This window comes from Arachis ipaensis, chromosome B07 (genome assembly GCF_000816755.2).
Source record: "Arachis ipaensis cultivar K30076 chromosome B07, Araip1.1, whole genome shotgun sequence".
Taxonomy (NCBI): Eukaryota; Viridiplantae; Streptophyta; class Magnoliopsida; order Fabales; family Fabaceae; genus Arachis; species Arachis ipaensis.
This window is the reverse complement of record NC_029791.2, coordinates 89,992,894-90,019,632: the sequence shown is the minus strand read 5'-3', so window position 1 is coordinate 90,019,632 and position 26,739 is coordinate 89,992,894. Positions and strand designations below refer to the sequence as shown.

At 40.2% G+C, this 26,739-nt stretch overlaps 2 long non-coding RNA genes across 3 annotated transcripts in view; one reads left to right on the top strand and one right to left on the bottom strand.

Annotated features, from left to right (window-relative positions):
• LOC107608245 lies at positions 1,697-2,828 on the bottom strand. The gene is made up of 3 exons (XR_001612776.2): positions 2,208-2,828; positions 1,956-2,027; positions 1,697-1,870 (listed from the first exon to the last, which is right to left on the bottom strand). It is a non-coding gene; the product is annotated as an uncharacterized LOC107608245 (long non-coding RNA).
• The window catches only part of LOC110264271, a 26,372-nt gene continuing 1,760 nt past the window's right edge, over positions 2,128-26,739 (top strand). The window contains exons 1-3 of one of the 2 annotated variants that reach the window (XR_002350131.1): positions 2,128-2,260; positions 21,586-21,597; positions 23,660-23,670. This is a non-coding gene — a long non-coding RNA (uncharacterized LOC110264271). Of the gene's footprint in view, positions 2,261-21,585; positions 21,598-23,659; positions 23,671-26,739 lie in introns of those variants that run through there. The other variant, XR_002350132.1, reaches the window with a different exon arrangement.

Genomic DNA, 26,739 nt, shown 5'->3' with positions numbered 1-26,739 from the left:
TTTTATAAAAATTTGGACATAATCTCCTTTAAAAATAGGACTTATCCACCCTTACGGGTTCCTTCTTTCTCAACAATTCATCAGCCTCTTTCAGCATTTGCCACAGCAATATATTCTCAAAAACATTTGATAGTAGTATAGAAAATCTATTTCTCAAATTCCATATCCAAGTAATCACCAAAACAACATCGGCAATCTAATTTCAATTTTATTTTTAAAATATCAAACAAATCCGGAATTATGCAAACCTTATATCCATGCGACCGTCTCGGATTAAGATTTCTATTAAACCAAAAATCACAATTTTTTGCTGACTCTAGTTTCAGGAATATAAGCAAAACCGTGACTGCTCTGTAGTGCCTTAAAACCAGAAGACAGCAGCAACGTACAACATTTGAAATTTCATATAAAATCCAAATTAAATCCAACTACCTTCAAAATTAATGTGATTAAACATAACTCATCCAAATTTCTTTCTCAATTGGTTCCAGGGTCATACCATTTTTAATGAAGGAGTTACGTAGCTTGGAAGTTGGGAAATTTTCTGCAGAATTCTGTTTTACAAATCATTGAACACAACCTCTTCCAAGTCCCATAACTCACTTATTAAAACATGAAAAATCCTGAAATTTAAATCATGTATACTAAACATACTTAAGTTTCACCTCCAATTAGTTGCATCTCAATATCTATCCAGGATCAAAAGTTATAAACTCCCAAAGTTACTAATTTAAGGAAACAGAATCTGGCTTTTTCTGCATAATGCATCATCCTTCAAAAATTCATATCTTTAAAACTACAGGTCCAATTGTTCTGAAATTTTACGGAATTAAAATAATAGAAACAAAATTTTATTTAAAATTGGTTCCATTTCAAAATTCAAATTGCAGAATTTCCAATAGAGGAATCAAGTTGCTGCTGCGTTAAACATTCTGCAGAAAAACCAGTTTTGACATCCATGATTCAAAAATTCACCATTAATCATAAACTTAGTGAAAGAGTCTCAAATTCAGCAGTCCAGTTTCCTATATCCCCAAGCTCAATCCGGACTTGGTCCCACGCAATTCCGATAATCACAGAAATAGTTATAGATTTTCAAATTTTCCGGCTTCCTCTAAAAATAATGCAGAAAATCAAGTTTTACATTTTAACTTTGAGGAATCATAACTAGTTCTATAGTTAATTCAAACTTCTCAAAATTGAGTCCCAACAACAACTTTTATTATACTTTACTCAGCCTTTGCTCTTATATCATTTCGATTATCGTTGGATAACTAATTCACTTCCAAAGTCACCTTTTAATTTCAAAAATCAGTTTTTCAGCAATCTATTTAGTATTCAAAATCCAACCCTTTCAAAACCCCTCAAAACCAATTCCAAATCAACCACCAACCAAGTTCATTAACATTACAATATACCAAATAACAACTCAACGGCAACAAATCCAACATAACCCATTAAAATTCAGAAATTCTCAACAATTAGTCATCAAGCAATTCCCAATCCACATAATCAATCAATATCACAAATCAACAATTCCAAATCACAACCTCAACCATTCCAATCACAATTTCAGCCACAATTCAACAATTACATAATCAATCAATTACTCACAGCTATTAAATCTATTTGCAGTTATTCAATAAACCTTGTAGGCATTCTTAAATTAAAATCGTTTTAAACCCCCTACCTCAAAGTGTCGAAATTCATAGAAATTGGGAATGCTGCACTCATGAACAACAACCTTAATAGCAGCCATATCATCTCAAAGTAGTAGCAGCAACAGTTTGGCATCTCGGATCAACGGCAGCAGCATCACCCACAACTCTAGTAGCAGCAACAACAATTTTGGAAGGGAATTTAATAGAGGCTGAAGCAAATGCAAGGGTAAAACAGAACAGATTATCAAAGGAGCAGTAATCAAAATATTGATTGTAGAACAAAACCTATCTTACCAAAAGAAATACAGGAATGGAGCAGCAGCTCTGGTACTCGGGAAAACAGAAACCAGAGAGCAGGGCATACGTCTTAGCAGCAGCAGCATCAATCCAATCGGTTAGAACAGCAGGGACACCAACGAAATAAGAATGACAAAACAAAAGAGAAGCAGAACAGAGTCGAGAATATCAGAGGAAAATACAGGATTGCAACAGAACAACTGGGGTTCAGAGGTAGTGGTTCTCATGGCTATGACTTAACTGACTCACCATGAACGACGACGGCGACCAGGAATTCCGGCGATAGCGGCGGCAGAGGAACAGTTCCTCCCCTGTGTGTCTCCTTTCTCACACGTCTCGTCCTCCTCTGGCTCTCCCTCTCTCCAACGACGGTGACTACTCCACTCTCCTCCACAGCGGCGCCGAAGCTCAGGACGGCAACACGAGCTCAGGCTTCATAGACGGAACTGCGGTGATGGCAGCTCTTCCCTCTAACCTCCATTGCATCTCTCTCTCGAAGCCTCTCCCTCATCCCTGTTCAACCGGCACCAGAGCGGACTCCACGAAATGGCGGCGACAAGCGGGCAAGGTGCAGTGGCGGCGATTCCAGGCCGGCAGTAGCGCGCGACGAAGGAGGCGGCGGTGAGGCAGCAGACTCGACCGGTTGGATGACGGTGCGGTGAAGCTCCCTGTCTTTCCCTCAGCTCGACGGCGACGGCAGCGAGGCCCAGCCAGCTCCGTCTCCCTTCGCTTCCCTCTCTTTCTCAGATCTTTCTCTCTGTTTCCCCATTTCTTCAGTGTGTATGCGTTTGTACGTTGAAAGAGGGTGAGGCTGCGGCGGTTAGGTTTAGGAATTGGGGAAATTAGGGTTCTGAGTTAATTTTAGGAATTAGGGTTTTAATAAGATAAAATCACAATTTATTTATATTTAGATTTTCAAAAATGCGGGATGTTACACCCAACAATATCAAACAAGTCACGAAGCACCAAAATAATGCAAGAAATTCTCAACAATTGAGTAAGCGAATTCAACACCATTATTAAAATAAGAAACTCGAAAAAAATAAAGTAAAAACAGGCTATAAAAACAAAATAAAAATGCAAAGAATAAAAGTATGCGAATGCAATGGACAAAAGAAAATGAAAGATGAGAAAATGGCCAAGTGCGCGTACACGCAGGTTGGTTTGTGCCTTAGGCCCAATGTTCGCACAGTGCAGGCCTAACTCTCGGGTTTTTGGCTGGGGGTGGAATTTTTGCATCCACGCGTACGCGCCATGTACGGGTGCGTGTGGATGGTCGAAAATGCTTGGGTCACGCGTACGCGTCAAGTGCGCGCACGCGTGGGTTGGTGCTCTGTTTTTCAAAATTTGTCCAAGTTCTTGTACCAAACCAAGCCTTCCAAACCTCCGAACAACTACCAAAATACCCTAAAACCTTATTTAACATATTATACTACCAAATAAACTCAACAAACTAATTAAAACATGAACTTAAACTACTTTTACCAATATGTACAAAAGAGAAAAATGAAAAGAATTTACCATGGTGGGGTGTCTCCCACCTAGCACTTTTGTTCCTTAACTTGGACTTATGGGGAGCTCCTTTCAAGGTGGCTTGTGCTTGAAGCTATCTTAGAACATCCACCAATGCTTAGTTCTCCATTGTTCCCCAAGATTTCTCATGGATTGAGTCAAGTTTTGATGGAGTTCTTCACAAGCTTGGGGCTCCCAAAATTAATTCTCCTTGTGTGATCTGGGATTAACACTTTATTTTCACACCCGTCTTGAAGTTGATCATTATTAGTCCATCCGGGTGGCATGACTTTAGAACTCTCATGTAAGCGACCAAACATCCTCCTAGACCCAAGCGATCTAGCTCTATACCAACCCTTATAATGCCAACCACTAACTATCTCCCTCTTGCTCTTAAAGCCACAAATATATCTAAATTAGCCATCCGTCTCTATCAAACCATATTTAAGGGGAATAATAAAGCTTAAGTATAAGGAATTTTCCCACATGAATGAAAGAATGGATGGTGATGGCTTGGGGAGAGGTATCTCCAATGTCATTTCAAGCTCTATTCCCTTGTGGTCTTCCTTGTCCACTTCCACCTCTTCACAAATTTCTTCTTCAATCCTTTGTTCATCAATTTCATCTAACTCTTCTCCATCACTCAAAGCATAAAGGGTAGGTTGAGAGAAATCTACCTCTACATTGCTTTCCATCTCGTTGGGAGAAGGTTCTTCAAATTCAAAGGATTCACCACCAAGAAGATTGGATGCATGATCTTCATCACCAAGGGAACTCAATTCTTGCTTCCTTCCTTTCAAGTCTTCATTAAACAATTATTTTGGAGGTTATGCACTCTCCCCCTCAACATCAAATTCGATCTTCTTGGAGAGGTTCTCTTCAACTCTAGGTTCCCAAGGAAGTTTCGCATCTCCTAGGTCTTCAACCACTTCTTCCTTTTCTTCTATAATCATATGCTCCTCCAATTGCTCTAATACAAAGCAACTTCCCTCATGCTCCACCAATCTCTCATTCATATTATGCTCTTCATTTATTTCTCCACATGTAGCCATGGGAGTGCTTTGAGTGCTCAAGCATTTAAAGGCTAAAATGCTTACTACCATGGTCAAGGTAGCAACAAATTCTAGTGTCTTCCTTTGCATTTCTCCTTGCCCTTGAAGTATAAGGCTAAGGATTTCATCCATTGGGGATTGGAGTGGATAAGAGGGTTCATTGACTTGGAGAAAGGGTTCATGGTAGGAAGGTGATTCTTCTTGGTAAGGGTATGGTGGTGTGTATTGAGGTGGTTCTTGGGAGTATGGATATTGGAATGGTGGTTCCATGTATAGCTCGTATGGTTCAAAAGGTGGTTGGTAAGATGGATATGGATTAGGGTCACATGGAGGTGCTTGGTAGTAGGGGGCTTGTGAGTACGGTTGAGGTTCATGTAGAGGATATGACTCGTAGGCGAATGGTGGTGGTTCTTGAAAGTCACAAGGAGACTCACCATAGCCATTGGATTGATATGCATCAAAGAATGGCTCATGTTCATAGTCTATTAGTGGAGGTTGTTGCCATGAAGATTGATCATATACAAAAGGTTCCTCCCACCTTTGGTTGTCCCATCCTTGATACACATCTTTATTGTAGCTCCAATTTCCTACAACATAGTTAGAACCAAACTCATAGCAAAAGTGAGAATTCATAATGAGAAGAGAAAATAGAAACAAAATCTAATAAGAAAGAATGAAACAAAGTCTTAAAACTATCAAAAACTAACAAGCAATCCAAAAATAAAGCTATTCACAATATTCACATATATACAATAACCAATAACATAACACCATTGTAATTCCCCGGCAACGGCGCCATTTTGATGATTGGATTTTTGATTGTTTAGAATTTCACTAATGAAATCTCGTTGCAAAGTATAGTTTCTAAACCAAACAATAATCTTTTCATACAAAAGATTGTTTGTCACTAAAACAAACCCCTAAATTTATAAACCGAAGTATTGGAACCTCGGGTCGTTTTCCCTAGGAATTGTAATAAAATGTCTTGTTATTGGTTATGAGATATTTTGGGGTTTTTTGGGATAAGAGACATGAAATGTAAATGGCAATGAAAATAAACTAACAACTAAAAAGGTCTTGGCAAAGGTTGGTGGTCAAGGATCTCTATCCTTATCACTAACCACAATATGAGAATTAGCAAGGATTAATCCCACTATGTCATCCCCTAACTAATAGTCAAGTGAGCTATATCAATCCAAGTCCATAAGTCCTAATTCTCCACCAAATCAACTAGTGATATCTAGAGTTAATGGCTCCTAATCGTCAATTACTTGGACATTAGTAACTCAAGAGTTCCTAAGTTACCTTCCCAAGCCAAGAGCATAAAATTCTATTCTAAAATCCAAACAAGAATTTTATGAAACACTTGGAAGGCATAAAAGGAAAACATAGTAAAATTTCAAGGAAAGTAAATCTACACTACTCAATTGCAAGGAATTAAACAACAACAAATCAAATGAACAATAAAGGAACATGAAAATATGAATTGCATTAAAGAAAAATAGAAGAACAAAAGTGCATCAACATAAAAGTAGAGAATTACAAGAATTAAATGCTAAACTAGAGAGAATAGATGTAGAAGAAGAAGAATTACAAAAGGAAAAGTAAATCAAAGCATGAAATTAACCTAGATCTAAGAATTCCTAATCTAGATCTAACCTACTCCTAATTCTATAGTGAAGAGAAAGCTTCTCTCTATAGAAACTAACTAAATCATGATAAAACTAAAGTAAAACTCCCTAATTAACTAGATGCCCCATCTCTCTTCAATTCTTGGGTTAAATAACATCAGAAATAAGTTGGATTGGGCCCCAAAATGCACCAGAAATCACTGGCCACGAGTTACATTAAATAAATCACGTGCAACATCGGCATGTACACATACAGTGCATGTGCGCACCCCTAAACGCGATGCAACCCTGACAAATTTTATATTATTTTGAAGCCCCAGATGTTAGCTTTCCAATGCAACTAGAACCACGTCATTTGGACCTCTGTAGCTCAGGTCATGGTCGATTAAGTGCAAAGATGTCGGGCTTGACAGCTTTGCGATTCCTTCATTTCTTCATGAGTTCTCCATTTCTACATGCTTTTTCTTCATTCCCTCAATCCAATCCTTGCCTCCTAAATCTGAAATCACTTAACAAACATATCAAGGCATCTAATGGAATCAAGGTGAATTAAGTTTAGCTATTTTGAGACCAAAAAAGCATGCTTTCACTCTTAAGCACAATTAAAGGAGAAGTTATAAAACCATGCTATTTCATTCGATAAATGAGAAAAAGGTTGACAAAACCATCTAAATTTAACACAAGATAAACCTTCCAAATGGGGTTTATCAACATTTCATCAAACACATGGTAGCCATTAACAAAAGACATACTCAAATTACAATTAAATTGGAAATTATAAGGACCCACTAACAATTATCCATAAAGAACAACTCAATTAACGCTAATAATCATAGAAAACATCAATGTACTTATAGAATTCAAGATCTACAATATTCATAACATGATTGGAAAATTGGAAAATAACAAGATAACGTAACTCAACACAAGATCTAAGAAAAATTACACTAGGGAATTCAAATTAAGTAATTGTTCCGAGGGTTACCTGAAACTGTAGGTCGATCTCGGACGAGATCTTCTATGTTGGTCGGAGATGACGTATCCGGCGTGTTGGGCTAACAGTTCTACCGATCCTTTGTCACCGGAGGGTGGTGGTACCTGCAAGAGACTCTGATGCTTAAGTTAGCAAGGGTATTAAGCAGATTTTTTGTAGAATCAGAGTATGAGTTATACCGGGGTGCTCCATTGTATTTATAATGATATGGAGTGACCTTTTTAGATAAGATAATTTAGTTATCTTATCTTATCTTATCTTTGAGTGAGGTCATCTTATCTTCAAGGGAACCGCCCTTATCTCTACAGGCTTTGGGCTGCCTATGGATTGGGGTCGTATTCCTCTATTTGGGCCCTTTATTGGGCTTTCCTGGCAATTTGGCCGAGCTCTTTGAGAAGAGGTCGGATAATACGACTTGAAGAGGTCGGTTGATTTGTTGCTAAACATCCCGGGTCGAACAGCTCGACCCAGGGTATGAATAGTGCCCTTGCTCGAGCTCGGTCTTTCTTTTGAGGTCGAGTCTTAGACTTCGATCCTTCTCTGGTGAAGCCGAACTCGAGCATCTTGTCAAGTTCTTCTTTGTAGTGTCTTCTACTGAATACGAAACATTTTCTTTTCATTTCTTCTAAAAGCGCACGCTTTGTATTAGTGCTCTGGTCTTGGGAATGTGCGAGGGTTTAATACCCTCATTAATTGATTTTTAATGCTCCGTTTCTCTAGCCTCTTTATTTTGAATTTTACACTCAAGAAAACGGTTTCTCTTTTCTGTAACTTCCCCTCTTTTCTCTCTGTCTTTCTGTTTTGCCTTTTCGCTATTTTCTCTGCGGCATTTGGTTAGTACTTTGCTGGTGCTTTGCTTGAGAGGCATTTTCCGGTTTTGTCGCTCTGGCTTTCAACCTTCTTCAGAGCTATCCCCTTTTTTCAGGTTAGTTCTTCCTTCCTCTTCTTTAATTCCTTTGTCACTTGCATTGTTCTATTTCTGGCTTGACTTTGTAAAGTTTGAACCTTTTTTGTTTCTCCATGCATCTGCTGGTTACTGTTGTGGGGGTATTTTTTGATTTTGAAATGATTCTTCTGCATTTCTAGGGTTCGTGCCATTTATTGCTTTCTGGATTGTGTTCTTCTTTTATGAACTGCATGTTGTTATTGGGGTTTATGAATCTGATTGCTTTCTCAAAGATTGCTTCTTTGATGACTTTCACCATGTTAGTAGTTTTCTTTGCTGATGAACTTTGTGGAAGATAGCAATTTTCTGGTGGCTTGTTTTGATTTTTCTTCATGTCACTGCTTTAGTTGAAAAGGGGTTATTATCTTCCTATTAGGACGTATAGAGATGTAGGCCTGTAGATTTTTCCTGAGCCCTTGTCCCCTGATTGCCTCCAAAGGATGCCCCTGGGTCTTTGGTGTGGATCCTGGGGTGTCCTTTTTGCTGTTTGTGTTGCTCTTAGTCATTTTTGTCCGAGTTGATTTCTTAATTATGGTCGAGTTGTTTATTTAGTAATTCCTCTTTTTTCTTTGTTGTAGGATTAGTTGACCATGTCTTCCTCTCACAGAAATATTGTTGAGGTCTCCTCCAAAGTTCCTGATGGCATGTCCGACTGGGTGGATTCTATGGTTCTTCTGTGTATTTCACTGGTTGATTCTAAATTTTGTGAACAGCTTAGGAAGTTTCATAGGGTTTATAGTAATAGTTGTGAGGAAAAGAATTATGAGCTTGTATCTCCTACTTCAGAAGAGAGAGTTTGTTTTTTTACTCGAGTTGTTGGAGACCATCCCTTTATCTATGCATATGACTTCTTTTTTAGTCAGATAAATATTACTCTTCCTTTCACTTCATTTGAGACCAACCTGTTATGGTCTTGTAATGTAGCTCCATCCCAACTGCACCCCAACTCATGGGGCTTTATAAAAATCTTTCAATTGCTGTCTCGTGAACTGGGTGTCCATTCTTCCCAATCCCTCTTCTTTTATCTTTTTGTTTTAACAAAACCTGGGGTGGTTAAAAAGAAGGCTGCCTAGGTTTCTTTTTGAGCTTCTCAGGGAAAGAAAGTTTTTCCATGTACGACGAATCTTTCCGTGATTTTAAAAACTACTTTTTCAAGATCCGAGCTGTTGAAGGTGCTCACCCCTTTTTCTTGGATGAGAATGATGAACCTACTTTTCACTTAGAGTGGCAAAAGAATGTTGTTGTGTTGAAGTATTCGTAGGAGATGTTGGACGAGGTCGAGCAGGCCTTTGTGAGTGTGTTGGAGGAGAATTGGGGGCAACCTCCTTACCTTGACACTAAAAGGTTTTTAGGGGACCCTTCGCTTCTCCAAACTGAGCTGGGTAGTGGTCGACTTCTTTTTTCTATCTATTTTTACTTCTTTTCAAATTTGTCTTCTTTTCTAATTTGTAACTTGGCTTTTCTAGTCTTCTATTTGTTTCAGAGATGGCCAAGACTTCAGATTCCATAAAGGCCTTTAAGAAGGCCAACAAGGCTACCGCAGCTCAGCTTGCATTGTCCAAGGCTGCTGGCGAGGGATCTTCCCAGGTTCCTCCTAGGAAACCGGTCTCAGTTGCTTCAGGGCCGGGAAGGGTAATCCCTACCCCTTCAACTCGTTTAGTTGATCCTCTTCAGTCTTCTGCTGCTAACTCTTCTCCCACCGTAGCTCCTCCTCCAAAAAATCAAAAAATAGCCGAGCCTTTTAACCTTGATGCCCCTGACTTTGATGCTGTTAAGTTTGTCGACCAGCAGATCGGTCCTTATGGTACCATCCCTACTGATGATGTTTCTCTTCTTTGCCATCTGGATTTTATTACTCGAAGTAGCATCAATATGGCACACATGGGGGCGGCCTTATATCGGACTGCCCAAGAACTTCCTCTTCATGCTACGAAGGCCTTTATAGAGCAGGACAAGTTGGAGTTCGATCGGATGATGTGTTTGAAGGAGGAGATCAAGGTGAAGGTGACCAAGCTAGAGAAAAAGTTGGAGGGTGAGAAGGCTAGTTCTGTTGCCTTGGCGGCTTCTGTGAAGTTGGCTGAAGACACGGCGTTGAGGCACAAGGAGAGTTATGTCACGACCTATAGAGAGATTATGTGTCTCAGGGATGATCTAGAGCCTGCCCGAGCTGATTATACCGAGCTCTAGGGTCACCTTGTAGGTAGCATAAATGATGCTTATGAGAACCTGAAGGAGCAGATTCGGGTTCTTGCACCCGAGCTCGATCTTACTCTCTTCAGTTTAGACAATGTTGTGAGGGACGGTAAGATTGTCCCTGATGACCCTGATGATGATGATGTCGACCCTCCTTCAGTGCCTGCCACCAAAGCTTCTGTTTTGCCAACTTCTTCAGCTCCTTCAGCTGAGGCTGGTCATCCCGAGTTAGAACCTGATTGTCAAATCTTGAACCGGGATGATGGGACTGTGGATGCGGCGCCTCTTCAGACTCGTCCTCCTTCACCCCGTGTTGATGCTGCTGAGAAGCCTTTGGATCCTCAATGATTTTTCTGGATGTTTGTGTGGATAGCCCGGCTTGTGGGATTTTGAACTTTATATTTTGTAAATGGTGGTTCTGACTTTTTGCTACTTTCTTAGTTGATTGTTTAGCAACTTTATTTTGAAAAACAAAGTAGTTTCCAAGCTCTTGGAGATGATTTTGGTAGCCTCTTGAGTTTGTTATTATTATAACTTGTGTTTTTCGTAACATGTCTGTCTGCACCTGTCTTGGTACCTTTTTAGGTTTTTTGGAAGTGTTGGAACTTTGTTGTCCAACCTCTTTGGATTGCCTTTAATATTTCATACTTGTGGCTTGATTCATTTGAGGTTGTGGATGTTTGGATCCAATTTTGTATGTCGGCTTCCTCATTTTTGGCCTGAAGTTATTTCTAGTAATCCCGTTTTGTTTGGACCTTGTTCAGGTCTCTGTTAGGAATTACCTTTTATAACGTTAAGGTTTTTGGGAGGCCGACTTCGTCATGTTAGTCTTATCGAAGTTATTTCTACTAAACCTCTTTCTTGAACCTTTGTTAGGTCTCTTTTAGGGATTACTTTTATAACTTGTTGTCCTGGGCCGACTTCATCATGTCAGGCCCCTCTAAGTTATTTTAGTAATCCTCTTTCTTGGACCTTGTTCAAGTCTCTTTCAGGGATTACTTTTATAACTTTATGTTCTGGGACGACCTCATCATGTCGGGCCCTTATAAGTTATTTTAGTAATCCTCTTTCTTGGACCTTGTTCAGGTCTCTTTCAGGGATTACTTTTATAATTTTATGTTCTGGGACGACTTCATCATGTCGGGCCCTTCTAAGTTATTTTAGTAATCCTCTTTCTTGGACCTTGTTCAGGTCTCTTTCAGGGATTACTTTTATAACTTTATGTTCTGGGCCGACTTCATCATGTCGGGCCCTTCTAAGTTATTTTAGTAATCCTCTTTCTTGGACCTTGTTCAGGTCTCTTTCAGGGATTTCTTTTATAACTTTATGTTTTGGGCCGACTTCACCATGTCGGGCCCTTCTAAGTTATTTTAGTAATCCTCTTTCTTGGACCTTGTTCAGGTCTCTTCCAGGGATTACTTTTATAACTTTATGTTCTGGGCCGAGGGTTACCTGAAACTGTTGGTCGATCTCGGACGAGATCTTTTGTGTTGGTCGGAGCTGACGTATCCGGCGTGTTGGGCTGACAGTGCTGCCGATCCTTTGTCACCAGATGGTGGTGGTACCTGCAAGGGACTCAGATGCTTAAGTTAGCAAGGGTATTGAGCAGGTTTTTGGTATAATCAGAGTATGTGTTATACCTGGGTGCTCCAGGGTATTTATAATGATGTGGAGTGACCTTTGTTGATAAGATAAGTTAGTTATCTTATCTTATCTTATCTTTGAGTGAGGTCATCTTATCTTCAAGGGAACCGTCCTTATCTCTACAGGCTTGGGCTGCCTTTGGATTGGGGTCGTATTCCTCTATTTGGACCCTTTATTGGGCTTTCTTGGAAATTTGGCCGAGCTCTTTGAGAAGAGGTCAGATAGTACGACCTGAAGAGGTCGGTTGCTTTGTCGCTAAACATCCCGGGTCAGACAGTTCGACCCAGGGTATGAACAGTAATCATAACTAGGAATTAACAAAATCCAATTCAAAAATTTAGCAATGGGAGATCAAAATCAAACTAGATCTAGAGAGGAATAAGGGTTTCTCTCTCTAGAAGAACAAGAACCAAAAACTAGCAAAAATTGTGTCTAAGTGTCTAATGGATGATCCCCCCCTTTTTCCCCCTTGAGTTCCTGGGTCTTTTCCATGCAGAATCAGCTTGAATTTGGGCCTGCTGAGCCTCAGAAATTGCCAGGCACGATTTCTTTAATGAGGTCATGTGCTGCTCGTCACGCGTACGCGTCATGTACGCGTGCGCGTCGCCTGAATTTTGCGATCCATGCGTACGCGCCAAGCACACATGCGCGTCGATGGAGATTTCGCCAATTCACGTAGATGCGCCATTCTTCGCGCGCCATATCTAGCTTCCTGCACCCACGCGTGCGCATGAGGTGCATGTGCACGTCGCAGCTGATCTTCCAAAATCCAATTTTTCATGTTCCTTCCACTTGTGCATGCTTTCTTTCTCTCTTCTAGGCCATTCTTGCCCTATAAACTCTGAAATTACTCAACAAACATATCATGGCATCTAATGGTAATAAAAGAGGATCAAAATATGGCAATTTTAAGGCAAAAGATGCATGTTTTCCATCATGAAGCAATATTAGGAAGAGAACACAAAACCATGTTATTTAAGTGAATAAGTGTGGAAAATATTGACAAAACCCCCCAAATTCTACACAATATAAACCACAAAATTGAAATTTATCAGTCTACCATTTCTAGCGAGATATTTGTAGCTTGTACCTCAAAGATTCCCAACTTCTCCATTACAGAGAGTGACATGAGGTTTATACTTGACCCTAGGTCACACAGAGCCTTCTCAATGGTTATGGAAGGTTATAGTGCCTATGGTGCAAGGAATCAGAAAGCATCCAGGGTCTGAAAGCTTCTGAAGTAGCTTCTACTGAGCCAAAGCATTGAATTCTTTGGTAACCACTGGAGGTTCTTCCTCCATAGGCTTTGTATCAAAGAGCTTGGCATTCAGCTTTATGAGAGCTCCTAGGTACCAAGCAACTTGCTCTTCCCTAGTGTCTTCATCCTCATCAAAGGATGAGTGTTCATTAGAACTCATGCATTGCAGAAGTGCATGCAAAGGAACTTCTATGGTCTCTATTTGAGCCTTGGCTTTCTTTAGTTCTTGGATAGGGATATCTTGAGTGGGTATTGAGCACTCAGAGGGTGTGCCTTTCCTGGTGTGTCAATGCTAGCTTTGATGGCCCTTTGGGCGTTGAACACCCGTGCTGTATACCCTTACTGACATTAAATGCCAGTTCCTTTACCATTTTGGGCATTGAATACCCAGTGAGGGCTTCCTTTCTGGAGTTCAGCACCAGCTCTGGTGCCAGGATGGGCGTTAAACGCCCAGTGATATGCTCTTCACTGGCGTTCAACGCCATCCCAGTCTCTCCAGATTCGGCCTCAGCCTCAGTGGTGATGGCCTTGCACTCTTCTCTTGGGTTTACTTCAGTGTTACTTAGAAGAGTGTCAGGAGGAGTCTTAGGGATTCTCTTGCTCAGTTGACCAATGTGTACCTCCAAATTTCTGATGGAGGACCTTGTTTCAGTTCTGAAACTATCAGTGGTCTTAGAGAGGTTGGAGACCAGAGTGACTAAGTCAAAAAAGTTCTACTTAGGGGTTTAAATATATTCCTGAGAAGATGGGTGGTACACGTGTACACAAAACCCACACTATTTCGTACAGCAGCTGCAGTACCAGCAAGTGCACTGGGTCGTCCAAGTAATACCTGAGCGAGTCAGGGTCGATCCTACAAGGATTGTGGCTTGAAGCAAGCTATGGTTGTCTTGCAGGTCTTAGTCAGGCAGAATCAGAAGGAGTTGAACAATATTATGTAAACCTTGAATGGTTATATGATATAAATGCTTGGATATATTAAAAGGAATAAGCGATAGGATTAGATTGAGAATTGGACTTGCTTTGTCTTTCTAAAGTAACTCTGCTACTACCGTCTTCTTTGCTTGTGAATGATCTTCTTCTATGGTAGGCATAAGTGATCAAAGCCACGCCAATGGTCTCTGATCTCCTCTGCTACAGAATGAACGCCAGGGCCCTTGGTATTCAATCCAATGGAGGATGAAGTGCATAGCAATCCATTCTCTTGGGGATCCTACTCAAAACTCCACAGACAAGGTAGAATCTTTCGAATCAGAGAACGCTGCTTCTTGGATCTAGCCTATACCACGGAGACCTTAATCACCCCGGAGATTGGCTGAACTTGTGTCTCGAGAAGTCCCCAACGAAATCGTGGATTAACCGTCTGAGAGATGTAAATCCATAGCTGTTGGCTCCTACTTTCTGGACAAGTATTCACACGAACCCAAGTAGACGCGGGTGTTTGTCAGGCACATTCATCTTAATATGATGAACAAAGTCAATTTGTCAGATCGTCCTGTTTATCACGATGAAGATCGCGATATACATCTTTGAGATAGATCAGACATGGATCGAAGAAGAAGAAATAGTACTTTAATTAATTCATAGGACTCAGCAGAGCTCCTCCCCTCAACCTAGGAGGTTTACAAATTCATACTAATAATAAAAACAAAGGGAAAGATGTGTAAGGAGCTCTCCTAAATTGGAGAGTGATGAAAAGTGGTCCAAAGACTGAATTACATAAAGTTAATCCCTTAAATACTAAATAGATGACTTGTAAGGGTAAAATACTCTATTTAGTGCTAAAATCTACTTTTGGAGCCCACTTGGTGAGTGTTTGGGCTGAGATTTGATGAGATCCACGTGCATTAAGGTCTCTTAGGTGTGGAATGCCAGCCAGGGGTCCTTTCTGGGCCTTTGGACGTTGAGCTCTACACTTTGGGCGCTGGACGTCTGGAAGGGTGCAGGAAGCTGGCATTGGACGCCAGTTTTGGGCCTTCTAATCCGAAACAAAGGATGAACTATTATATATTGTTGGAAAGCTCTGGAAATCATCTTTCCATTGCTATTGAGAGAGCTCCATTCAGACTTTGGTAGCTCCATAAAACCTCTTCCGAGTGCAAGCAGGCCAGATTTGGACAGCATCTGCAGTGCTTTCTCTGTCTCTGAATCAGACTTCTACTCCAGCTCCTCAATTTCAGCCAGAAAATACCTAAAATTGCCCAAAAATACAAAAACTCATAGTAGAATCCAAAAATATTATTTTAACACTAAAACCTATGAAAACATAATAAAAACTTAATAAAAACTAAACAAAAACTACTAAAAACTATATGAAAGTGATGTCAAAAAGCGTATAAAATATCCGCTCATCACAATACCAAACTTAAACCATTGCTTGTCCCCAAGAAACTAAAAACACAGTAGGATAAAAAAAATAAAATTAAGATACAATAAATTTCTAGGTTTCAAATAAAGCTTAGTTACAATCAGATGAGCGGGACTTAGTAGCTTTTTGCTTCGAATAGTTTTGGCATCTCACTATCCATTAAAACTCAGAGAAGTTGGTATCTTTAGGAACTTAAAATCCAGATGATATTATTGACTCTCCTAGTTAAACTTATTTTGATTCTTTAACACAGCTTTCTGAGTCTTGGCCATGACTCTAAGAACTCTATTTTCCAATATTACCACCAAATACATTCATGCCACAGACACTTTACCTAGGTGAACCTTTTTATATTGTGACTCAGCTTTGCTAGAGTCCCCAGATAGAGGTGTCCAGAGTTCTTAAGCACACTATTTTTGGTTTGGACCACGACTTTAACCACTCAGTCTCAAGCTTTTCACTTGACACGTTCATGCCACAAGGACATGGTTAGGGACAGCTTGGTTTAGCCGCTTAGGCCAGGATTTCATTCCTTTGGGCCCTCCTATCCACTGATGCTCAAAGCCTTGCGCCTTTTTTACCCTTGCCTTTTGATTTAAAGGGTTACCTGCTTTTTCAATCTGCCCTCCTTTTCCTACATTTTTGGGCAGTAATGGATTTTTCTTTTTTTTTTTTTTACTATCTATGCCTTTTTCTTTTCGCCATTTTTCTTTCTTGCATGCATATAATTTTTTTTTCTTTTGCAACATGCTTTTTCTTTTGCTTTTTGCTGCTTTTTCTTGCTTCAAGAATCAATTTTTAGATTTTTTTAGATTATCAATAATATTTTTCCTTTTTCCTTATTCTTTCAAGAGCCAACATTCTAAAATAACAACTTCAAATATGCATTGTTTATTTCATACATTCAGAAAATAAAAGCAAATGACACCACATCAAACTAATTAAACTAATTAAACCTATCTTATTTTAAACCTGAAATTTATGCATCTCTCAATTCTTTTTAGATAAAAATTTTATTTAAGCAAGGTGAGAGATATATGGAACATTTTACATCTTTAAGACATCAATGCAAATGATCATGCAACTAGAACAAGAGAGCAGATAAATAAACAGATAAAAAATAGAAAAATAATAGAAAAGGAGTAAAAGAGAATGAATCCACCTGAATGATGGCGGCCAATGCTCCTCCTGGAGGTTCCCATGTAGTGATTGATCTCTTCTATGTCACTCCTTTATCTCTGTTGAGGTGGCTACACAAGTTTATGTGCATGCTCTCTAATTTGCTCCATCCTCTTCTTCCATACTTAGGAGTGGTACAACACAAAAGAAAAGCTTTTGCAACACCAAAATTAAGAGTTTTGCTCGTCCTCGAGCAAAGTATAGTAGAAGAAGGTGGGGTAGGTGGAGCTTTTGTGGGACCTCTTAGTCCTTAGAGGCTAGGGAATTCCAGATTCCTTGCTTCTCTGCATTGGCATTTGGATGCCCAGGGGCTGCTCCCTAGCTGGCGTGCAACGCTAACAATGCTCCCCTCTTGGGGCGTTGAACGCCCAAGAGGGCTTCCTTGCTGGTGTTCAACTTTAACACTCCACTTGGAGTGTTCTGTTTTCACTGCTGTGAAATCTGTCTCTTGATCGATGCACATGATCACGACTCTGACAACTAAAAGAAAAAACAAAAAGAAAATAAATGGTTGAGTAAAGTTGGGTTGCCTCCCAACAAGCGCTCTTTTAAAGTCACTAGCTTGACCTTCAGCTCCTTAAGGAGGTGAGTAAGGGCTCAGATTTTCGCCCCTTACAGTGAATTTTCTTCCTGTCCTCTCATGAATGAGCTCTACATGCTCTAGAGATAGGACATGGCTCACTGTATGTAGTAGGATTGGATTCTTAGTGAAAACAACTCTCATGCCAGGTGAAAGGCCTTCAGTTGGGACTTTTTTGTCCTTCCAACCTTTAGGTACTTTCTTTTTAGTACTGGTGCACGAAATTGTGATGTCCAGGCTCGAACTATTCCTGGCATGTGAGGAACTTGGTACGCGTAATCGTGATTAAACATTCATAATTTGTCACAACTTCGATACAACTAACCAGCAAGTGCACTGGGTCGTCCAAGTAATACCTTACGTGAGTAAGGGTCGAACCCCACGGAGATTGTTGGTATGAAGCAAGCTATGGTCCTGTCTCTTCCTTGCCTTTGTTGCTCCTCCTTCAGTGCTTTTAGATCTTCTCTAATTTCATGAAGGATGATGGAGTGCTCTTGATGTTCCACCCTTAGTTGCTTCCAATAATTGTGTGGACGAAAATGTATCCCTTGAGGTATCTCAGGGATCTCTTGATTTGCAGTCAAATGTTCTACCACTGAGCCATAGACCCTTGATGGAAGCTTTTGTCTTCCCTTTCCTCTTTCTAGAGGTTTCTCTGGCCTTAGGTGCCATCAATGGTTATGGAAAAAAAACAAAAAAGCTATGCTTTTACCACACCAAACTTAGAATGTTGCTCGCCCTCGAGCAAAAGAAGAAAGAATAGAAGAATAAGAAGAAGATATGGAGGAGATGGATGGGAGTGTGTATTCGGCCATATGGGTGGGATTGGGTGAGAGAGAGATGTTGAATTTTTGAAGGTAGTGGGTGTGTGGATGTAAGTGGTAAATGGAAAAAAAAAAAGAAGGGATGATCATGAATGGAAAGAGAGATGATGAGGTAGGTGGGGATCCTGTGGGGTCCACAGATCCTGAGATGATCCTGTGGGGTCCACAGATCCTGAGGTGTCAAGGCATTCACATCCCTGCACCAATTTAGGCATGTAAAATGCCCTTGCACACAACTCTGGGCGTTCAGCGCCAGGTTGGTGCCCAATTTGGGCGTTCAACGCCCATTTGTTGCTATTTCTGGCGTTGAACGCCAGAACCATATTTTTTTAATGCAAAGAAAACATGCAGGACACCAAACTTAGAATTCTTTAATGCTTAGACACTAAGAATTCAAGAATGCATATGATAAACATGAAAAGACACAAAACAAAAAATTATCAAGATCAAACAAGAAGACTTACCAAGAACAACTTGAAGATCATGAAGAACACTATGAATGCATGATATTTTTGAAAAAATGCAAGATGCATATGCAAGTGACACCAAACTTATAATGTGACTCAAGACTCAAACAAGAAACAGAAAATATTTTTGATTTTTATGATTTTCTAATTTTTTTGGATTTTTATTTTATATTTTTCGTAAATTAAAAGGAAAAATAAGGATTCCAAAATTTTTAATATGAATTCCAGGAATCTTGCCATGCTAGTCTAAAGCTTCAGTCCAGGAATTAGACATGGCTCACTAGCCAGCCAAGCTTTCAAAGAAAGCTCCAGTCCAAAACACTAGACATGGCCAATGGCCAGCCAAGCTTCAGCAGATATGGATACTTTTCATGTATAGAACAACTAAGTGTGTGAGAATCTCTTCATTTGTGATGGTAAGTTGAAATCCCAGTCCAAAAATTAGACATGGCTTACAACCAGCCGGGATTCAACAAATCATCATGAAACACTAGAATTCATTCTTAAAAATTCTGAAGAAAAATATATTTTTGAAAACATTTTTTTTTCGAAAACAAAGGAAAAATTTTTGAAATATTTTTGAAATTTTTTTTTTTGAAAAGAAAGCAAAAGGAAAATTACCTAATCTGAGCAACAAGATGAACCGTCAGTTGTCCAAACTCGAACAATCCCTGGCAACGGCGCCAAAAACTTGGTGCACGAAATTGTGATGTCCAGGCTCAAACTATTCCTGGCATGTGAGCAACTTGGTACGCGTAATCGTGATTACACATTCATAATTTGTCACAACTAGTACCTTTGTGCTTAGAGCTTATTGAGGGCTGCCCAACACCAAACTTAGAATTGATGTCTGGTGGCTCTGTAGAGCTCTGCACAAAAAGAGAGGGTTGGCACACTAGGTATTGCACTGTTATCTCTCTTTTAGAGGGAGAATTGGGATGAGGCATCTTGAATAAGATGTGATCCTCCCGTAACTTTACGGTTAGTTCTCTCTTAGCCACATTAATAATAGCATTAGCTGTGGCTAGGAAAGGTCTTCCAAGGATGACACAGTCATCCTTATCCTCTCCTATGTCCAAGACAATGAAGTTTGTAGGGATGTAGTGATTTTCAACTTTAACCAAGACATCCTTCACTAAGCCATATGGCTTCTTCATGGTCTTGTCTGCCATCTCTAAAGAGAGTGGCATGAGGTTGATGCTTGAACCTAGGTCACATAAAGCCTTTTCAAAGGTCATAGTGTCTATGGTGCAAGGAATCAGAAAGCGTCCAGGGTTTGGAAGCTTCTGAGGTAGCTCTTGCTAAACCAAAGCATAAAGTTCTTTTATAAGTAGTGGAAGTTCTTCCGCTAGGGGCTTTGTACCAAATAACTTGGTATTCAGCTTCATTAGAGCTCCTAGAAAATGAGAAACTTGCACTTCCCTAGTGTCTTCATCCTAACTTGAGGATGAGTAGTCATCAGAACTTATGCACTGCAGAAGTGCATTCAAAGGAACCTCAATTGTCTTTATGGTTTCCTTTGGTTCTAGTCTAGAGGTTTTTTGAGTGGGCTTTGAGCACTCAAAGGGTGTGCTATGACTGGCGTTCAACACCAGTCCCTCTATCATTCTGGGCATTGAATGCCCAGCAGGGATGTCCTTGCTGGCGTTCAACGCCAGCTTCCCTGGGCTGGTAGGTGTTGAACGCCTAGTGAAGTCTTCTTCACTGGCATTCAATGCCTTCCCATTCTCCTCCAATTCGGCCTCAACCTCCATGGTTATGGCCTTGCATTTTTCTCTAGGATTAACCTCAGTATTATTGGGAAAAGTGTTAGTAGGGATCTCAGTGATCTTCTTGCTCAGTTAACCAACCTGTACTTCCATGTTTCTAATGGAGGACATTCTTTCATTAATGAAACTGTGGGTGGTCTTAGTGAGGCTAGAGAGTAGAGTGGCTAAGTTAGAGAGACTTTGCTTAGAGGTCTCCATATTCCCTTGAGAGGATGGGAATGGTGGTCTATTGTTGAACCTATTCTGGTTCCTACCACCTTGATTGAAACCTTGCTGAGGCTTCTGTTGATCCTTCCATGAGAGTTTAGGATGATTTCTCTATGAAGGATTGTAAGTGTTTCCATAGGCTTCTCCCATGTAATTCACCTCTTCCATAGTGGGTTGATCAGGATCATAAGTTTCATCTTCAAGAGAAGCTTCCTGATTACTGCCAGGTGCAGTTTACATGCCAGTGAGATATTGAGAGATCATGTTGACCTGTTGGGTCAAGATCTTATTTTGAGCTAGGATGGCATTTAGAGTCTCAACTTCATGAACTCCTTTCTTCTGAGAGGTTCTATGGTTTACAGGATTCCTCTTAGAGGTGTACATGAGTTGGTTGTTTGCAACCATCTCAATGAGCTCTCTTGGTTCTACAGGCATTTTCTTCAAGTGGAGAGATCCACATGCAGAGCTATCCAAGAAAATCATAGATATCTCAGATAAGCCATCATAGAACACACCTATTAGGGACCATTCTGAGAGCATGTCAGGAGGACATCTCCTGATCAGCTGCTTGTATCTTTTCCATGCTTCATAGAGGGATTCACCTTCTTTTTGTCTGAAGGTTTGAACTTTCACTCTAATCTTGCTCATCCTTTAGGAGGAAAAAACTTAGCAAGAAAAGCATTTACTAGCTTTTCCCAAGAGTCAAGACTCTCTCTTGGTTGGGTATCCAACCAAAACTTAGCTCTGTCTCTTAAAGCAAAGGGGAAAAGCATCAGCTTATAGACTTCAGGATTAACTCCATTGGTCTTTACAGTATCACAGATCTGTAAAAATTCAGCCAAAAACTAATGTGGATCTTCTATTGGAAGTCGATGGAATTTGCAGTTCTGCTGCAGAAGAGAGACTAACTGAGGCTTAAGCCTAAAATTGTTAGCTCCAATGGCAGGTACAGTAATGCTTCTGCCATAGGTAGGCGTGGTGAAGTCACTAAGGACCTTTCTAGGCTCCTCTTGTGGTTCAGCCATATCCTCTGTTTCTTGTTCAAAACATTCTGAAAGGTCTCTTCCAGAGTGTTGTGCTTTAGCTAGTTGTAAATGCCTCCTTAGAGTCTTCTCAGGTTCAGGATCAGGAGTCAAGAGGGGTTCTTTCTCCCTGTTCCTGGTCATAAACAAGAAGCCAAAAAAAAGAAAGAAAAGAAAGAGACTTCCAATAGACAAGAAGCTCCTCCTTAAAGTCAAAAGTAGAGAAAGAAGAAGAAGATAAAAATAAAAATAAAAATAAATAAAAGAAGTGTTCCGAGGGCTACTTAAAACTGTAGGTCGATCTCGGACGAGATCTTCTATGCTGGTCAGAGATGACATGTCGGACTTGTTGAACTGGCGATGCTGCGGATCCTTTGTCACCGGAGGGTGGTGGTACCTGCAAGGGACTCCGATGCTTAAGTTAGCAAGGGTATTATGCAGGTTTTTTGTAGAATTAGAGTATGAGTTATACCTGGGTGATCCAATGTATTTATAATGGTGAGGAATGACCTTTCTGGAGATAAGATAGTTATCTTATCTTATCTTATATTATCTTTGAGTGATGTCATCTTATCTTCAAGGGAACCACCCTTATCTCTATAGGCTTGTGCTGCCTTTGGATTTGGGTTGTGTTCCTTTGTTTGGGTCCTTATTGGGCTTTTCGGGTGATTTGGCCAAGCTCTTTGAGAAGAGGTCAGGTAGTCCTGACTTGAAGAGTATGAACAGTGCCCTTGCTCGAGTGTGATCTTCCTTTTGAGGTCGAGTCCTTAGTTTTAGGACTTCGATCGTTCTCTGATGAAGCCGAACTCGAGCATTTTGTCGACTTCTTCTTTGTAGAGTTTCCCTCTGAATGCGGAACGTTTTCTTTAAATTTTTGAAATAGGCGTTCCTTTATTCTTTTGAAATGCGCGTCTCTCTGCCTTGGGAACGTGCAAGGGTTTAATAACCCATTAATTCTTTCCTTTGCTATTTTTCCTCCTTTCTTCATTTTGAATTTAGTTTTTTCAAAGATTTGGCTTCCGTTTCTTCTTCTCCTTTGCTCACTGTAACTCCACTCTTCTTCATTTTTTTGTCTTTGGCTGAGCCCCTTTTTCAAGCTTCCTTCCGTGGCGTCATTGGTGGTTACTAGGGCTTCCTTTGTTCGAAAGGCTTTTCTGGATTTTGCCTCTTCGCCTTCAACTTTTTCAGCACTTCTTTCTCTTCTAGGTTGGTTCTTCTTTCTTTGACTTCTTTCGTCATTCGTCCTTTATGCTTGCATTGTTCTATTCTTGGTAAAGTTTTGATCTGGCTTAACCTTTTGTTGGAAAGTTTGAACCTTTTTGTATCATCGTGCATTTGCTTATTACTGCTCTGGGAGTATCTTTTAGTTTTGAAATGGTCCTTTTAGGGCTTCTACGTGCCGTTTATTTGTTTTCTTGTTTGTGCTCCTCTTCTATGGACTGCATGTTGTTACTGAGGCTTATGAACCTGTTTGCTTCCTCACAAGATTTCTCCTTTGATGACTTTCGTCATGTTGGTTTGCTGATGAACTTCATAGAAAATAACTCTCTGGTGGCTTGTTCTGATTTTCTTTGTGCCGTTGCTTGTTTGGAAGGGATTATTTTTCATCGCTAAGAGTTTTTATTAGGGTGTAGCCATGTAGGCTCTTTTCTAAGTCCTTACTCTATCCCTGCCTCCAAAGGATGCCCCTAGACCTTGGTGTGTGTCTTTTCCTTTTACTGTTTGCATTGCTCTGAGTCATATTTGTCCGAGTTGTTTTGATTTTGCCCGAGCTGTTTTGGTTAGTAATCCATTTTCTTTTTCTTGTTGTAGGACTAGTTGGCCATGTCTTCTCGCAAAAATATTGTTGAGATGTCTTCTAAGGTTCCTGAGGGGATGTCCGACTGGTTGGACTCCCTTGTGTTGCTGTGTGTTTCTCTAGCTAACTCTGAATTCTGTGCGGAGCTTAGAAAACAACATCGAATCTGTAGTAATAGAGATCAAGAGAACAATTATAAATTGGTAGCACCTGATTCTGATGAAAAGGTTTGCATCCCTATTCCGACCTAGGGGGAGCGTCCCTTTTTTTATGCATATGACTTCTTTTTTAGCAAGATGAACATCACCCTTCCTTTCACTCCTTTTGAGACCGACCTGTTGTGGTCGTGTAACGTAGCTCCATCTCAGCTTCATCCAAACTCATGGGGATTTATCAAAATTTTTCAATTTATTTGTCAAGAATTTGATGTCAAACCTTCTCAAACTCTCTTTCTGTACCTCTTTGTGTTGACCAAGCTTGGGATTACCAAAAAGAAAGCTTCTTGGATTTCTTTTAGGTCTACCTAGGGACACAAAGTTTTTCCCATGTATGATGAGTCTTTCAAGGATTTTAAGAATTACTTTTTTAAGATCTGAGCTGTTGAAGGAGCTCGTCCTTTCTTTTTGGATGAGAATGGTGAGCCCAGCTTTCCCTTAGAATGGCAGAGGAATGTAGTGGTATCTAGGTATACCTGGGAGATGTTGGGCGAAGTTGAGCAAGCTTTTGTAACTATGTTGGAAGAAAACTGGGGGTAGCCTCCCCATCTTGATACTAAGAAATTTTTAGGAAATCCTTTACTTCTCCGAACTGAGTTTGGTAAGGGTCGACTTCCTTGATATTTGTCGTATTTGTTTATTTTGTCGAGTTCATTCTTCTTTCTTTCTGGTTGATGACTTGGTTTTCTTTGTATATTTTCAGAGATGGTTAAAAATAATGACTCCATGAGGGCCTTTAAGAAGGCGAGGAAGGCTACAGCTGCCCAAAACATCTCCGCCAAAGCGGCTCGGGAAGGATCCTTTCATGCTCTGCCAAATCAGCCAGTACCGAGTTCTCTAGGACCGAGGAGGATGATTCCTACCCCTCGGGTTCGTGTGATCAATCCTCCCCAGACTTTTGCTGCTACCTCTTCTCCTACTGTCGTTCCTCCTCCAAAGAGACAAAGAACTGTTGAGCCCTTCAATCTGGATGCCCCCGACTTTGATGCTGTTGGGTTTGTTGATCAACAGATTGCTCCTTATGGTGTTATTCCTACTAACGATGTCTCTCTTCTTCGCTATTTGGATTTCATTACTTGGAGCAACATTAAAATGGCACACGTGGGAGCAGCTTTATATCGAACTGCCCAGGATCTTCCTATCCACGCAACAAAGGCCTTTATAGAGGAGGCCAAATCAGAGTTCAATCGGATGAATGGTTTGAAGGAAGAGCTTGATGCAAAAGTGGCTAAGTTGGAGAAAGAGTTTAAGGGGGAGAAGACTCGGGCTATTGCTTTGGCGGCTTCGACCAAGTTGTCTGAAGACATGGCGTTGAAGCATAAGGAGAGTTATGTCACGAATTATAGGGAGATGATGGGTCTTTGGGAGGATTTGGAGTCTGCCCGAACTGATTACGCCGAGCTCCAGGGTCATCTTATAGGCAGTGTAAATGCTGCTTATGAGAATTTGAAGGATCAAGTTCGAGTTCTTGCGCCTGAGATTGACCTCACTCTTTTTAGCCTAGACAACATTGTAAAAGATGGTAAGATCGTCCCAGATGATCCTGATGATGATGATGATGTCGACCCTCTAATGGGAAGCAGAAGCTGGTGAATTAAAAATTTATTAAAATGGTTACGTTGCGAGTATAGTTCTTAACTCACCGAAAATCTGCCTATCAATTTAGAAATATGTCACAGAGAGTTTAAATTAAAATTATTGGGAGTTTTAAGTCCCAGGTCGTCTCCCAACGAGTTGTAGAAAAGTGTGTTGTTTTATTAATCAGATGTTCCAAGAAGTTGAGCTAGGTAAATTCGGAATTAAATTGAGGAATTTTTAAATAATATAAATCAAAGCCTTGACTGGGAATTGATTGGTTGGAATCTCTATCATTAATGGTGTGATTGTAAGATTAATTTATAATTAATGGTTGTTCTGTTTGGTTATCCTTTACTAGGTAAAGGAAAGTCAAACAAGTGGGAGTGCCAGATCTGTTCACAAGTTGCAACCCACTTAGTTCAAAGGGATTGGCGTCGGTGACAAGATAGCAATCCAACATTTAACCCAATTACAAATTTTCTTTCAATCCTTCCAACTCAAGAGTTCCTTTTAATCAACTCCCCATCAAGTAAGGGAACTACTCACGCATTGTAAATAAAGAATCCATGGCACATGAAAGGAATTTAAAAGAAGACATGATTATTGATATTGAAATTGAATTAAAAAGAAATAATCCTTGAATTAAATAATCATAAAAGTATCTGAATGACAAAATTGAACATAACAAAGAACATGGAAGATTAGAACCAAGTTAAGAGAACAAACTAGAATGATGATGTCTTGATGAGGAAATAACTATTCTCAATGCTCCAATGCTAAGATCAATTGAAAATTAAAATACTAAAACTAGAGAGAAAAACCAAAGAGAGTGAAAAACTAGATCTAAAACTACTGAATGAATGTCTCTGTTGTTTCTGCATATTCTCTGACTCTAGTCTGCTGTTCCGGTCCAAAAACTGGGCCGGAATAAGGCCCAAAATCGCCCCCATCGAATTCTGCAGATTATGCAGATCGCACATGTCACGCGATCGCGTCGTCCATGCGGATGCGTCGAGTGCGCTTTTTCCTCTCCACGCGTTCGCGTCGTCCACGCTACCGCGTCGCCTGTGCTTTCCAATCCGTGCGGCCGCGCAAGCCATGCGGCCGCGTCACTTCTCACTGGTTATCTCCTCAAATTCTTGTGTTCCTTCCATTTTTGCTAGCTTCCTCTCCAATCTTTATCTCATTCATGCCCTATAAGGCCTGAAACACTTGACACACAGATCACGGCATCAAATGGAATAAAGGAGAATTAAAAGTAAATAATTAAAGTCTCTAGGAAGCAGTTTTCAAACATGTACTGAATTTAGGAAGGAAATCTAAATGCATGCTAAATTGATGAATAAGTGGGCAAGGATCATGACAAAACCACACAATTAAACACAATATAAACCATCAAATAGTGGTTTATCAACCTCTCCACACTTAAACAATAGCATGTCCTCATGCTAAATTGAAGGAGACAAGGAAATAAGTATGAACATGCAGAAACTCATGAAATGCAATGCAATCCTACGTATATAAATAAATGCAACTATATGATT